The 15,903-nt window shown below is 36.4% G+C and overlaps 1 long non-coding RNA gene across 1 annotated transcript in view; it reads right to left on the reverse strand.

Annotated features, from left to right (window-relative positions):
* Positions 1-9,693, reverse strand: part of LOC110263044 — a 16,578-nt gene extending 6,885 nt beyond the window's left edge. The window contains exon 1 of the long non-coding RNA XR_002348044.1: positions 9,616-9,693. This is a non-coding gene — a long non-coding RNA (uncharacterized LOC110263044). The remainder of the gene's footprint in view (positions 1-9,615) is intronic.

The following is a 15,903-nucleotide window of genomic DNA, read 5'->3' on the forward strand; positions in this document are numbered from 1 at the left end:
GCTTTCCTCTTGAATCACTCTTCCATTGAGCGCCCTCTTCACATATGTCCAGGTCTAACCTTTCTAACCTTTGATCAAAGTTGACCCTTCTAGTGTAGGGGTGTGCATCTCCTTGCATCATGGGCAAGTTGAATGCCAACCTTACATTTTTCGGACTAAAATCTAAGTATTTCCCTCGGACCATTATAAGCCAATTCTTAGGGTCCGGGTTCACACTTTGATCATGGTTCTTGGTGACCCATGCATTGGCATAGAACTCTTGAACCATTAAGATTCCGACTTGTTGAATGGGGTTGGTGAGAACTTCCCAACCTCTTCTTCGGATCTCATGTCGGATCTCTGGATATTCGCCCTTTTTGAGCTTAAAAGGGACCTCGGGGATCACCTTCTTCTTGGCCACAACTTCATAGAAGTGGTCTTGATGCACCTTTGAGAGTAATCTCTCCATCTCCCATGACTCGGAGGTGGAAGCTTTTGCTTTTCCTTTCCTCTTTCTAGAGGTTTCTCCGGCCTTTGGTGCCATTAATGGTTATGGAAAAAACAAAAAGCTTTAGCTTTTACCACATCAAACTTAGAAGGTTGCTCGTCCTCGAGCAAAAGAAGAAAGAAGAGAGTAGAAGAAGAAGAAATAGAGGAGATGGAGGAGGATTTGTGTTTCGGCCAAGGGGGAGAAGCAGTGTTTAGGTTTTGTGAAAATGAAGGAGTGAAGATGGGTTTATATAGGAGTGGAGAGGGGGGGTATGGTTCGGCCATATAGGGTGGGTTTAGGTGGAAAAGCGGTTTGAATTTGAATGGTGAGGTAGGTGGGGATCTTGTAGGGTCCACAGATCCTGAGGTATCAAGGATATCTCATCCCTGTACCAAGTGGCATGCAAAACGCCCCTTGCTGCCAATCCTGGCGTTAAACGCCAGGCTGCTGCCCTTTTCTGGCGTTTAACGCCAGCTTCTTGCCCATTCCTAGCATTAAACGCCATTCTGGTGCCCATTTCTGGCGTTAAACGCCCAGAATGGTACCAGACTGGGCGTTTAACGCCCATTCTGCTACCCTTACTGGCGTTTAAACGCCAGTAAGTTTCTCCTCCAGGGTGTTCTATTTTTCATTCTGTTTTTCCTTCTGTTTTTGTTTTTTTAATTGTTTTTGTGACTTCACATGATCATCAACCTACAGAAAACATAAAATAACAAAAGAAAATAGAAATTTAACATAGATAACTAAAAATTGGGTTGCCTCCCAACAAGCACTTCTTTAATATCAATAGCTTGACAGTGGCTCTCATAGAGCCTCACAGATGTTCAGAGCAATGTTGGAACCTTCCAACACCAAACGTAGAGTTTGAATGTGGGGGTTCAACACCAAACTTAAAGTTTGGTTGTGGCCTCCCAACACCAAACTTAGAGTTTGACTGTGGGGGCTCTGTTTGACTCTGTATTGAGAGAAGCTCTTCATGCTTCCTCTCCATGGTGACAGAGGGATATCCTTGAGCTTTAAACATAAGAGAGTCTTCATTCACTTGAAGGATCAATTCTCCTCTGTCAACATCAATCACACCTTTTGCTGTGGCTAGGAAGGGTCTGCCAAGGATGATGGATTCATCCATACACTTCCCAGTCTCTAGGATTATGAAGTCAGCAGGGATGTAGTGGCCTTCAACCTTTACCAAGACATCCTCTACAAGTCCATAAGCCTGTTTCTTTGAATTGTCTGTCATCTCCAGTGAGATTTTTGCAGCTTGTACCTCAATGATCCCTAGCTTCTCCATTACAGAGAGAGGCATGAGGTTTATGCTTGACCCTAGGTCACATAGAGCCTTCTCAAAGGTCATGGTGCCTATGGTACAAGGTATTGAGAACTTTCCAGGATCTTGTCTCTTCAGAGGTAATCTCTGCCTAGTCAAGTCATCCAGTTCTTTGATGAGCAATGGAGGTTCATCCTCCCAAGTCTCATTACCAAACAACTTGGCATTTAGCTTCATGATTGCTCCAATGTACTTAGTGATAAACCCATATTTCATGAATTTACAGAATACGCCCCCAGCGATTTCTGAAGCCCTTTTTGGCCCAGATCCAAGTACAGACAGCATAGACCAGAGGTTATAAAGTGTGGGAATGCACCCATTCAGAGGAGAGCTTGCATATTTTATTTTTCAATGATTTAGATTTAGTTGAGAGGTAGATCTTCTCCTCTCTCTCTTAGGATTTAGGATTTCTTCTCGCTTTAAGAGTGACTCTCAATCTAGGTTTTATATTTCTTTGTTTTAAACTTCCCTTTCACTTTATTTATTTATTTCAGTATCTGAGTTGGCTATTTACCTTTATAATTGAATCTATGAATTCTTCCATGTTACAGACTGTTATTTGAATTAATGATAATTGAGGTATTTTTAGTTTATGATTGTTCTCTTTGATTTAAGTTACCATTGCTTCCCATCTAAGGACATTTTTATTATTCCAGCAATTTTACTTTTTCCCTTTTTGGTCCTGGTTAAGAATTCAGTAACTCAACAGTTATTAAACTCAACATAATTGATAATCGTTATCTTGCTAATTGAGCTGAACTTAAGTAATCCCAACCTTTTCTTAGGAAATAGATAGGATTCAAAGGTCAATTTAACTAGTCCCTTGACTTTCCTTTGCCCTAGTGAAGGTTGACCAAGTGGAGTTTAGATTCAACTTTCATTATAGTTGAGAGAGATAACTACGTTGGACCTCCAACTTCTCTTACCTTGCCAAAAGTTTTCTTTACAGTATTTATTTATTTTAATTGCCATTTACTTTACTTGTCATTCAAATTACTTGCTTCTCATCTTCTAAACCCCGATTACAACCTTTATAGCCAATAATAAGAACATACTTCCTCGCAGTTCCTTGAGAAGACGACCCGAGGTTTGAATACTCGGTTAACAATTTTTAAAGGGATTTCTTACTTGTGACACCCAATACGTTTGTATGAAAGGACTTTTGTTGGTTTAGAAGCTATACTTGCAACGAGGATTTATCCGTAAATTTCTAGACCACGCAAAGGTTTTTTCATCACTTAGCAACTTGCTCTTCAGTGACATCTTCATCCTCTTCAGAGGAAGAATACTCATCAGAGCTCATGAATGGCAAAAGTAAATTTAATGAAATATCTATGGTCTCAGTGTGAGCCTCAGATTCCCATGGTTCCTCATTAGGGAACTCCAGGGAGGCCAGTGGACGTCCATTGAGGTCTTCCTCAGTGGAGATCATTGCCTCTTCCTCCTCTCCAGGTTCGGCCGTGTGGGTTGTGGTTATGGCCTTGCACTCTCTTTTTAGATTCTCTTCTGTGTTGCTTGGGAGAGTACTAGGAGGGAGTTCAGTAATTTTCTTACTTAGTTGACCCACTTGTGCCTCCAAATTTCTAATGGAGGACCTTGTTTCAGTCATGAAACTTTGAGTGGTTTTGATTAGATCAGAGACAATGGTTGCTAAGTCAGAATGGCTTTGCTTAGAATTCTCTGTCTGTGGCTGAGAAGATGATGGAAAAGGCTTGCTATTGCTAAACCTGTTTCTTCCACCATTATTGTTGTTGAAACCTTGTTGAGGTCTCTGTTGATCCTTTCATGAGAGGTTTGGATGATTTTTCCATGAAGGATTATAGGTGTTTCCATAGGGTTCTCCCATGTAATTCACCTCTTCCATTGCTGGGTTCTTAGGATCATAAGCTTCTTCTTCAGAGGAAGCTTCCTTAGTACTGCTTGTTGCTGCTTGCATTCCAGACAGACTCTGAGAAATCATATTGACTTGTTGGGTCAATATTTTATTCTGAGCCAATATGGCATTTAGAGTATCAATCTCAAGAACTCATTTCTTCTGCGTTGTCCCATTATTCACAGGATTTCTTTCAGAAGTGTACATGAATTGGTTATTTGCAACCATTTCAATGAGTTCCTGAGCTTCTGCAGGCATCTTCTTCAGATGAAGAGATCCTCCAGCAGAGCTATCCAATGACATCTTGGATAGTTCAGACAGACCATCATAGAAAATTCCTATGATGCTCCATTCAGAAAGCATGTCAGAAGGACATCTTCTGATCAATTGCTTGTATCTTTCCCAAGTTTCATAGAGGGATTCACCTTCCTTCTGTCTGAAGGTTTGGACTTCCACTCTAAGCTTGCTCAATTTTTGAGGTGGAAAGAACTTTGCCAAGAAGGCATTGACTAGCTTTTCCCAAGAGTTCATGCTTTCTTTAGGTTGTGAATCCAACCATGTCCTAGCTCTGTCTCTTACAGGAAAAGGAAAAAGCATAAGTCTATAGACTTTAGGGTCAACCCCATTGGTCTTGACAATGTCATAGATTTGCAAGAATTCAGTTAAGAACTGATGAGGATCTTCCAATGGAAGTCCATGAAACTTGCAATTCTGTTGCATTAGAGAAACTAATTGAGGCTTAAGCTCAAAGTTGTTTGCTCCAATGGCAGGGATTGAGATGCTTCTCCCATAGAAGTCGGGAGTGGGTGCAGTAAAGTCACCAAGCACCTTCCTTGCATCGTTGGCATTGTTGTTTTCGGCTGCCATGGCTTCTTCTTCTTTGAAAAGCTCTGTTGGGCCTTCTAAAGAGAATTGTGCTTTAGCTTCTCTTAGCTTTCTCTTCAAGGTCCTTTCAGGTTCAGGATAAGCTTGAACAAGTATGCCTTTATCTTTGCTCCTGCTCATATGAAAGAGAAGAGAACAAGAGAGTAGAAAATCCTCTATGTCACAGTATAGAGATTCCTTGAGGTGTCAGAGGAAAAGAAGAATAGAAGGAGGAGGTAGAGAGAGGAGAATTCGAACTTATTAAGAGGGATAGAGTCCGAATTGTACCTTGAGGAGGAGTGTTAGTCCCTTAAATAGAAGGATGTGAGAAGAGGGGAAGAATTTTCGAAAATTAATTAAAAGATTTTGAAATAATTAAAAGAAATTTTTGAAAATTTGATTGATGATTTTCGAAAACTAAGATTGGGAAAGAAATAAAGTGATTTTTGAAAAAGATTTTGGAATTAGAAATTAAAAAGATATGATTGAAAGTTAATTTTGAAAAAGATCTGATTGAAAAGATATGATTGAGAATATATGATTGAAAATCAAATAAAAAAAGAGAAAGTTTTAAAATTAAAGTTGATTACTTGACTAACAAGAAATTAAAAGATATGATTCTTAAAATTTAAATTTGATCCTTTCTTAATAGGCAAGTAACAACTTGAAAATTTTGAAGTAAATCATTAATTTTAGCAAGGATTTTCGAAAATAGTAATAAATAAAAAAATGGAAAGAAATTGATTTTGAAAAGATATGATTGAAAAGATATGATTTGAAAAAGATTTGATTTTGAAAAATTATGAAGATTTGAAAAAAAATTGAATTGAAAACAAAATCTTCCCTCTAGTGTCATCCTGGCGTTTAACGCCCAAAACTTTACCTTTTTAGGCGTTAAACGCCCAGCCAGGTACCCTGGCTGGCGTTTAAACGCCAGTTTGCCTTCTTCACTGGGCGTTTTGAACGCTCAGCTTTTTCTGTTTGATTCCTCTGCTGAATGTTCTGAATCTTCAATTCTCTGTATTATTGACTTCAAAAGACATAGTTTTAAGAATTTTTTTGAACTTTTTATGATGAAAAACAATAAAAATGCAACTAAGATCAAGTAAACAATGCATGCAAGACACCAAACTTAGAAATTTTCATACTAGAGACACTAACAAATTGAGAATGCATATGAGAAACAACAAAACACACAAAACAAGAGAATTTAAAGATCAGAGCAATGAAATCATCAAGAACAACTTGAAGATTAATGAAGAACATAATGCATGTAATTTTCAAAAATTATAGGTATTCAATTGACACCAAACTTAAAATTAGATACTAGACTCAAACAAGAAACATAAAATAATTTTTTTTATGATTTTATAAATTTTTTTGTAATTTTTTCGAAAATTGAGTGGAAAAGAAAATAAAGGGGTTCAAAATTTTTAATAAGAGTTCCAGGAATCATTGCAATGCTAGTCTAAGACTCCGGTCCAGGAATTAGACATGGCTTACTAGCCAGCCAAGCTTTCAATGAAAGCTCCGGTCCAAAACACTAGACATGGCCAATGGCCAGCCAAGCTTTAGCAGATCATTGCTTTCAACAGCAAAATTGATAGAAATCAACAAGATCTTGTGATGATAAGTTGAAACCTCGGTCCAAAAGATTAGACATGGCTTCTCAACCAGCCAGACTTCAACAAATCATCATGAAACTCTAGAATTCATTCTTAAAAACTCTGAAGAACAAAATAGAAAATCTTTTTGTATTTTTGAAAAAAGAAAAATTTCGAAAAATAAAAAGGAAAAGTACCTAATCTAAGCAACAAGATGAACCGTCAGTTGTCCAAACTCGAACAATCCCCGGCAACGGCGCCAAAAACTTGGTGCACAAAATTGTGATCATCAACAATGGCACCAAAGGACTTGGAGCTCTTAAACATGAATCACACTTTGTCACAATTCCGCACAACTAACCAGTAAGTGCACTGGGTCGTCCAATTAATACCTTACGTGAGTAAGGGTCGATCCCACAGAGACTGTCGGCTTGAAGCAAGCTATGGTCACCTTGTAAATCTCAGTCAGGCTAATTCAGATGGTGATGGAGAATTGATAATTAAAAGATAAATAAAACATAAAATAAAGATAGAGATACTTATGTAATTCTTCGGTTGGAATTTTAGATAAGCGTATGAAGATGCTTTGTTCCTCTTGAACCTCTGCTTTCCTATTGCCTTCTTCCAATCATTCATACTCCTTTCCATGGCAAGCTTTATGTTGGGCATCACCGTTGTCAATGGCTACTTCCCGTCCTCTCAGTGAAAACGTTCCAAATGCGCTGTCACCACACAGCTAATCATCTGTCGGTTCTCGATCATGTCGGAATAGGATCCATTGATACTTTTGCATCTGTCACACGCCCCACAATCGTGAGTTTGAAGTTCGTCACAGTCATCCATTCCCATATCCTACTCAGAATACCACAGACAAGGTTTAGACATTCTGGATCTCAGGAATGGCCGCCAATAATTCTAGCCTATACCACGAAGGTTCCAATCTTAGATTAGAAACCCAAGAGATACGCATTCAAGCCATTGCTAGTAGAACAGAGGTGGTTGTCAGGCACATATTCATAGATGAGAATGATGATGAGTGTCATGGATTATCACATTCATCAAGTTGAAGAACGAATGAATATCTTAGAGAAGAAGTAGGCGTGAATTGAATAGAAAAACAGCAGTACTTTGTATTAATTCATGAAGAACAGCAGAGCTCCACACCTTAATCTATGGTGTGTAGAAACTCCACCGTTGAAAATATATAAGAACAAGGTCTAGACATGGCCGAATGGCCAGCCTCCAAACGTGTCTAAGATAGCATAAGACTTCTCAAAGACCCAAAGATGAAAATACAATAGCAAAAGGTCCTATTTATAGAGAACTAGTAGCCTAGGATTTACAGAAATCAGTAATTAATGCAGAAATCTTCTTCCAGGCCCACTTGGTATGTGCTTGGCCTGAGAATTGAAGCTTCCATGTGTAGAGACTTTTCTTGGAGTTAAACGCCAGCTTTTGTGCTAGTTTGGGCGTTAAACGCCAGAATTCTTGAGCTGACTTGGAATGCCTGTTTGGACCATCAAATCTCGGGCAAAGTATGGACTATTATATATTGCTGGAAAGCCCAGGATGTCTACTTTCCAACGCAATTGAGAGCGTGTCAATTGAGTTTCTGTAACTCCATAAAATCCACTTCAAGTGCAGGGAGGTCAGAATCCAACAGCATCTGCAGTCCTTTTTTAGCCTCTGAATCAGATTTTTGCTCAGGTTCCTCAATTTCAGCCAGAAAATACCTGAAATCATAGAAAAACACACAAACTCATAGTAAAGTTCAGAAAAGTAATTTTTAAATAAAAACTAATAAAAATATAATAAAAACTAATTAAAATATACTAAAAACATACTAAAAATAATGCCAAAAAGCGTATAAATTATCCGCTCATCACATAGCTCTTCTGACGGCTCTGGGCTATAAGCATTCGGCTACAAATCTTCTTTATCTGCTCAGTAGTTTTAGCTATCATCTCAGGCCCTAATAAACTTCTTTCTCCAGTCTTATACCAACATAGCAGAGATTGACATTTCTTGCCATACAGAGCCTCATATGGAGCCATTCCGATGCTTGCATGGTAGCTATTATTATAAGCAAACTCTACTAATGGCATATACTGATCCCAGCTCACCGGCTGGTCCAAGACACAAGCCCTTAGCATATCCTAATAGCACGTAAAACATATACAGAGAATGCACAGAAGCACAATCAGTCCATCTTTTAGGCTCTATAGGAACGAACTGCTCTGATACCATAATGTAACACCTTACCACACTGAGCTTTACGCTTAAGTCATAAAACAAAGGTGGTGTGGCATTACGACCTCTAAAATAAAATGTGTACATATAATAGCAGAAGAATTATAATATGCTAGGAGCCTTGAAGAATAGAGGAAACAAAAATCGCGAAATAAAAGCGCAACGCTCAAGAAACGGGTTAACTTGCGTGCTAAGAAAACTATAGCTATTAAGTGTAAAGTAATCCAAAACAGGAACAGAGAGTCAAAGATACAAACTGACGAGCTCCTAACTCAGCCTGCGAAGTCAAGACTGGCCGGAGAATATTTACACATATATACATTCATATCCAAAACCCAAATGTACATAAACACAATCTTGCCTCTCCATAAACCTCTAAGAGGATAAAAAAGAATAAGTTATGCGGAAAGAAAGCTAGGTACATCTATATACATCACTGTACAATAAAATAGCCCAATAACCACTTCATCTTTAAACCTCATTTTCATCCATAATTTTCATTCCATTCACTTTCAACATATCAATTCCAACATAATTCCTAGCAACAACATTCAACCATGATTCTTTCCAAATTAACATAATAACAATTACCATCCATAATCAATCACTAACTATCCAACAAACACCAACCAAATATATCCATCAACAACAACATTCAACCATGTTTCTTTCCAAATCAACATACCAACAACCACCATCCATAATCCATTACTAATTATCCACAAACACCAACCAAGTATATTCAACAATAAATTACTAAACATTAAAATACACCTGCATTCCAACTTATCCTATGGTCACCTAGCCTAAGTTTTCACAGAACATTATATATTAAATGCAAGAAACCTAAATCATACCTTGGCCAATTTCCACGTAACGACCAAATCAATTTATTCAAAAACAAGGCAACCCCTCAAAATTCAACAAACTCTAAGCTCAGCTTTCTCCAAGTCCCAATATTCACAATTTTAAGCTCCAATTATTTATTTTCAACCTAATACACATTTATAATACATATATATCCAATTTAATACTCAAAGCTCAAATTCAATGAAATTAAAATAGAATTATCATATCCTCACCTTACCCAAGCTTCACATAAGCAAGAGTGATTATTTTCCTCAAGTTAATTGGATCCTAAAACATCAGAAATCAAAGAAATTCAACATTCCTACTCAAAATTCGAATATTGGGGGAAGAGGAGGCTGAGAGTGATTAAACAAGTTACCAGTGAAATTGTTCCGGTAAAAATGTAGAGTTTGAAGCGGTGGATGCGTGGTCACAAACGGTGTGGCGATCGGAGCTCGGACGGAGAAGTTACAGGGATCGAAAACCACTGTAAGGGTTCGGGAGCCTTTTTTTCGTTTTTCTTCTCCCTGCAAACTGAAGGCTTCGTTGCTGCTGAAATGAGGGAGAAGAAAGGCTTGGGTTCATTTAATAGGTCGGTCCGGTTGGACCGACGACCCGGTTTGGGCTCGGTTCAATCAGTTCGGCCCATTCGGTCCAATCTTGGACCGTTTTCTTCGAAATTGGTGTCAGAATTCTCGTTTTGATGAGCTCTATCCTAATTTGATATAATATTCATATTTCTAATCCTCTTTATTAAAAACTAATTTATTGACTAATTATCTACTAATTTAACGGGGTTTACACCTTTGGGTGTATTCCTTTATTAAATTTATTCTTATATTTTGTTTTGTTTTTTGTTTTTAGAGATATGTAATTTCAAGAATGAGGGTATATGCTAGGGGCACCTTTCAAGAAAAAGGATAATGAAATTGAATCACCATACATTAACATCTCATGCCAAAAAACAAGGTATAAATCTTTCACTCTGAAAATTAATCTTTCCTATATTAATTTGCTAATTTATTTTTTGTTTTTCAGTTATGATTGTGCCATTTATGTAATGAAATGGCTTGAAATAATTCAGCCTGAAAACGTTAAAAGGGAGAAGTGTGAGTGGGACAATTGGACTCAGGTAATTGTGTTTAAAACTATATAACTCTTTATTACTTTAGTAAATTAACATAGTTGATTAAAAAAATATTCTTTTAAACTGTAGGAGGAGGTGGACCACTTTAGAGTAGAATTTGCTTCCCGGATTCTATACCATGAAATGAATCAAGACAGAGCTGAAGCCATTAAGGGAAGTGATGCAGTAAGATTGTCCAAGCCATCCTCACTGTTGTTGAGTCCATATTGTCTGATAGATTCTTATGATATTGACAGTGATTAATCTAAGTGTTATGTATTGCTGGAATAGTTTGAACACTTGTTGTAAAATTTTGCGAATATAATCCAGTGTTATTATAATTTTTTTTTTCATAATTAAATTGTCTCTGTTGTATTCAAAAGCTCTATATTACAGGTTCTAAAAAATGAAGGAAAACAACCCCAAACCTACTCGACACCCAAAAAGTTGAATTTTACACCAAAATAATTTCAATATACACCCAAAATTTTATCCCCTGATGCTGGAACCCTAAAACTCTAAACCCTAAAGCTTAAAACCCTAAACCATAAACCCTAAATCCCAAAACCCTAAAACCCTAATCCTTAAACCCTAAAATCATAAAGCCTAAACACTAAAGCCTAAACCCTAAACCCTAAAACCCTAAACCATAAAACTCTAAACCCTAAACGCTAAAACCCTAAACCCTAATCCATAAACCCTAAATCCTAACTAAAGAAAATACTAATTTCTAACATAAATAGCAGCATCTCAAAAAATATTAATAGATTAATTTTTACACCCAAAAAATTGAATTTTGCACCCAAATAATTTTACTATACACCCAAAATTCTACCCCCTGATGCTGGATCCCTAAACCCTAAAAACCCTAAACCCTAAAACAATAAACCCTAAAACCTAAAACCCTAAACCCTAACCCCTAAACCCTAAAACCTAAACCTTAAAACTCTAAACCCTAAACCCTAAACCATAAGCCCTAAAACCTTAAAACCCTAAACCTTAAATCCTAACCCTAAACCCTAACCCTTAAACCATAAAAACTTAAACAGAACGATAATTTCTAACATTAAATAGCAGAATCTGAAAAATATAAATGTAAAATGTCAAACACAAGAAAATTCAGAAATACACCCAAAAAACTGAGCATTACACCCTTATCTTGTTACTATACACCCAAAAAGCTATCCTCTGCTGCTAGTTTCCTGAACTGATAATTCATAACATGTCCGTCATATTGGCTGGAATGTGGTTGCATCACTGATGCAGCATCAAAAAGGTTTAACTGGAAATAATAAACTCACATATTAGCAAAAATATTAACAAGAAAATTAAACTCAATCACCACCTATTTAAAGAACATGACTTTTACCTCGTTTAGAGCTTTTGTTTTCTTCTTCTTTGAGGCATTTGCAATTTGTCCAACTTTGAACCTAGCCTATTTTTTGGACCTCTTGTTCGAACCCTTGGAGAGCTTTGAAGCTCGTTAACGGATTCCAAGTTGGCATCTTCGTGAGATAACGAACATGTCCCCTTTCTTTTGGCTTTCAGTTCTTCCATCTCAACCATGACGTTATCGTAGGCACGGTGCAGAATGGCAGTCATCTCCTCGGATTCTGATGCAAATTCACAAATATTTTGCAAACAAAATACCAATTCGTCAAACCTCTTGCTTCTTGGCTCCAACAATGGCTCGTCGTGGCTGCTCTTGATGTGTGTGTGTCGCCTCTTTACCTTCTTTCTCCATCGTTCTAATATATATCTCGATGACACTTGGGTTACTCGTTCAAAGCTTAACACACTTAGGGCGTGACGGCACAATATCCCTCTTGACTTGAATAATAAGCACTGGCATTTCACTTGGGCTGCTAATGAGTCGTAAGTAACCACAAACTTGTTGAATATTGAGCTGGAAACTTGTTCTCCAACTTCGTATACTAAATAGCCTAGAGCGGAGTTTGTTAATCTTGTGATGCAATTCGCCTTCCCTCTGAATTGTGCTTGGACTTCTCTAAACTTTTGGTGAGTGTACACATGTTGAAACTGAGCTTCTATGGAGGATTTTATTACAGACGGTATGACGGTGTGAAAATCTGCAGCATTAGATTCTCTCTCTGATTGTCCCCTGCTTCTGAGGCAATTATCGTATTGTTTGACAAATTAGATAAGTGAGCTGTTCCGGGTAATGAACTTGTTAAAAAAATGAATACATGCTCTCGCTCCTTTGTGTGCTTCTCATCCCGGCCCAAAAGTGGTAATCCAGATAAATTGGAACCCATATATGACAGTCTTCATAAAGATCTGCATAATACACCCAAATCAGACTATATTACACCCAAAAATATGCAATTTACACCTCTGCTACAGATTTTAAACATCATTACCTGAAAGCCACTTGTTGTCCACAAGACTATACTTCAGCAGAAAATCATTCCAATTCCTATCAAATGAGTCTTTTCTATGAGAGTTCCAAAAAACTTGGCTCATTTCTTGTTCGATTTTTGTATGTCCCTTGTAGCCGTTTAATTTGCTTGGAATCTTCTTCGTGATGTGCCAAATACACCAACGGTGAATTGTTGTAGGCATACAAGCCTCTATAGCCCTTTTCATTGACGCGCATTGATCGGTGAGTATCCCTTTCGGAGCATTTCCTCCCATGCAACGAAGCCAACATTGAAATAACCATTTGAATAATTCAATATCTTCGTTTTTCATCAAAGCGCATCCAAGAAGCGTTGACTGACCGTGGTGATTCACCCCGACAAAAGAACCACAAACCAGATTATACCTGAAATAGATTACGACAAAATAGAATTAAAATCAACAAAATACACCCAAAAACCTCCAATATACACCTCTGCAGCAGATTCATAAAACAACATTAATTCAGCATCATAAACCAGAATAGCATGTTCCTTGTTTGTATTGTAGGTGGTGTCGAATGAAATAACATCTCCGAAATACTCAAAGGCAGCTCTGCTCCTTGCATCGGCCCAAAAAGCAAGCTTAATCGACTGATCGTCCTCGAGTTCGAGCTCAAAAAATAAATTCTGATTCTTCTCTTTCATTCTTAACAAGTATTTTCCGAATTCTTTTGCATCTTCTTGTTCCGAAACATTCTGCACTTTTCTCGTGATGTAATTTCTCACGTCTTTTTCGATAAAATTTAACTCGCGGTGAGTCCCGGCTGCCGCAACGAATGGTTGGTAAGTTTTGCTTGGTCTGATACCGGCTTTCTCATTATTCTCTATTGTACGACGAACGACATGCTTAGTTTCATGTACTGTTTGAGCAACTCTGCTTGAGTTGGACAGCAAGGATGTGAATGATGCAACACGACCTCCGAAATGATTCAAGCACCAACATCCTTCAACGTGTGTATATAAATTATTGCAGGACAATTTAAACCAGCTGTGGGATTTGTCTTCTCGGTCGGAGATATTTTAGATTTCCATTTTCCCTCTCTGCTACATGTAATCAATTGATTCTTAATTTCGTTTCCCTTCTTATTTGTGCTCCGAACTCTTGTAGAAAAACCTGCAGCCTTCGCATAGTCCTTGTAAAATTTTGCAGCATCTTCAAGGGTGTTAAAAGTCATTCCAACCTTGGAAACAAACTGGTCATCAACATCACAGAGGGGCTGCAAAATGTACCATGTTAAAAACAAGGATATACTATACAGTTTCTGCACGTCATAAAAAAATAACAATTCAACTAAAATACACCCAAATATTCCTTATCTACACCCCAACGACAACAACTCAACTAAAATAATAAAAAAGCCATAAATTATAAATACACCCAAACTTTTCTAAAATACACCCAAATAGTTTTGATCTACACCCGAACGTCTGGTATAAAATGCACAAAATTAATCAAAACTAGTACATTAGATTCAATTCACATTCAATGTTTACGCATTAATTTCACAATCAATGTTCATGCATTATTCAGCAAGACAATCATAAAGGACTAACTGCATCAAATTCAAATTCGATAATTAATTGAAACTAAATCACACCTCAGGAACTTCATTCGATTCAAATTCAAAATCCATTTCACCCTGGTTCAGCTGACAATCTGAAGTTGAATCATCCATTATCTTCAAAACGATTTCAAATCTTGATTTCAGAAACCATGAAAATCGAGAAAAATGAAGCAAGAAAACAGAGAGAGAAACGTACGTAAATGACGAAGGAGAAACCAGTGAGAAACGCACGTAAACAAGGAATGAAAAGGCAAAGAAAAACGCACGAACGAGATCGAACAAAGAAGGCAAGAAATTCGAAAAAGGAAACGAAATCCTTTGAAAAAAGGAAGTTATATATTCGCGCGTTAATTTATTTAAAAGTCTGTTAAGCAGGCGCGTGAAACACACATGCCACAAGACGCGCGTTTGAGGGTAAAGGACTTGTAAGACTTGTAAGCGCTAATCGCTTGGATGCAGAGATTATTCGTATAACCAATTTAGATTTAAGACATTTGTATAATTTTGATCTTCAATCAATTTATTCAACTGAATTACCCTGTTATTCATATAACTACCATATTGCTTAGGTCTAATTGAAGTCTGAAGTGGCCAAATTGAATGGAAGAGACATAACCCTATTACATGGACAATTAAGGAAAAGAAAAATCATAAACCAATCTTGTATGTTCCTGTCCGAATCTGTCCTTTCAATGGGAGTATAGAAAATTTCAGTTTTTCATCCTTCTTTGTTCACCATCTTTGTATGCAATTTTATACCGAAATAAATTTTTGTGTATTTTGTCATTAAACATATTGATACCAAACGACTGAAAAAAAAGAAAAAAAATACCAAACGCACCTTAAAAAGGACTATCACAAAAAGCATATATTATATATAAAACTTCATATCTATATAAGTAAATGGAAAACTTATGTTCCTAACTAAAGAATAAAGTTAGGTTAACCACCAAAAATGCCTCTGAATTATTCAAACGCTGACAGAAATACACTCGAATTTTACTATCGACAAAAATACCTTTAAATAATTTAAAAATATAATAATAATACCCAACGGTAAATATATATTTTCAAAAAATGTCTTAGAGATTAAATTTTGATGTGATTTTTTACAATAATAATTAAAAAAATGAGATATTATTATTCTTAAAATTTGATGATTTTTTTCTAAGTATATATTTTTTTTTTGTAATTTTTTAAAAGTATTATTAGTTGTTAACAAAAAAAATTACAAAAAAAATATATACACAACGAAAAATCACCAAATTTTAAGGATACTAATATATCATTTTCTTAATCATGTTTGCAAAAAATTGTATCAAAATTCACTCTCTAATATATTTTTTGAGAAATACATATTTAATATTAGATAATCTTGCAAAAAAACTAACATTAAATATGTATTTCTCAAAATATAAATTAGAGATTGAATTTTGATGCAATTTTTTGCAAGCATAATTAAAAAAAAAGATATTATTATTCTTAAAATTTGGTGATTTTTTGTTAAGTATATATTATTTTATAATTTTTTAAAAGTATTATTGATTGTAAAAAAA

This window comes from Arachis ipaensis, chromosome B05 (assembly GCF_000816755.2).
Source record: "Arachis ipaensis cultivar K30076 chromosome B05, Araip1.1, whole genome shotgun sequence".
In the NCBI taxonomy this organism is placed as follows: domain Eukaryota; kingdom Viridiplantae; phylum Streptophyta; class Magnoliopsida; order Fabales; family Fabaceae; genus Arachis; species Arachis ipaensis.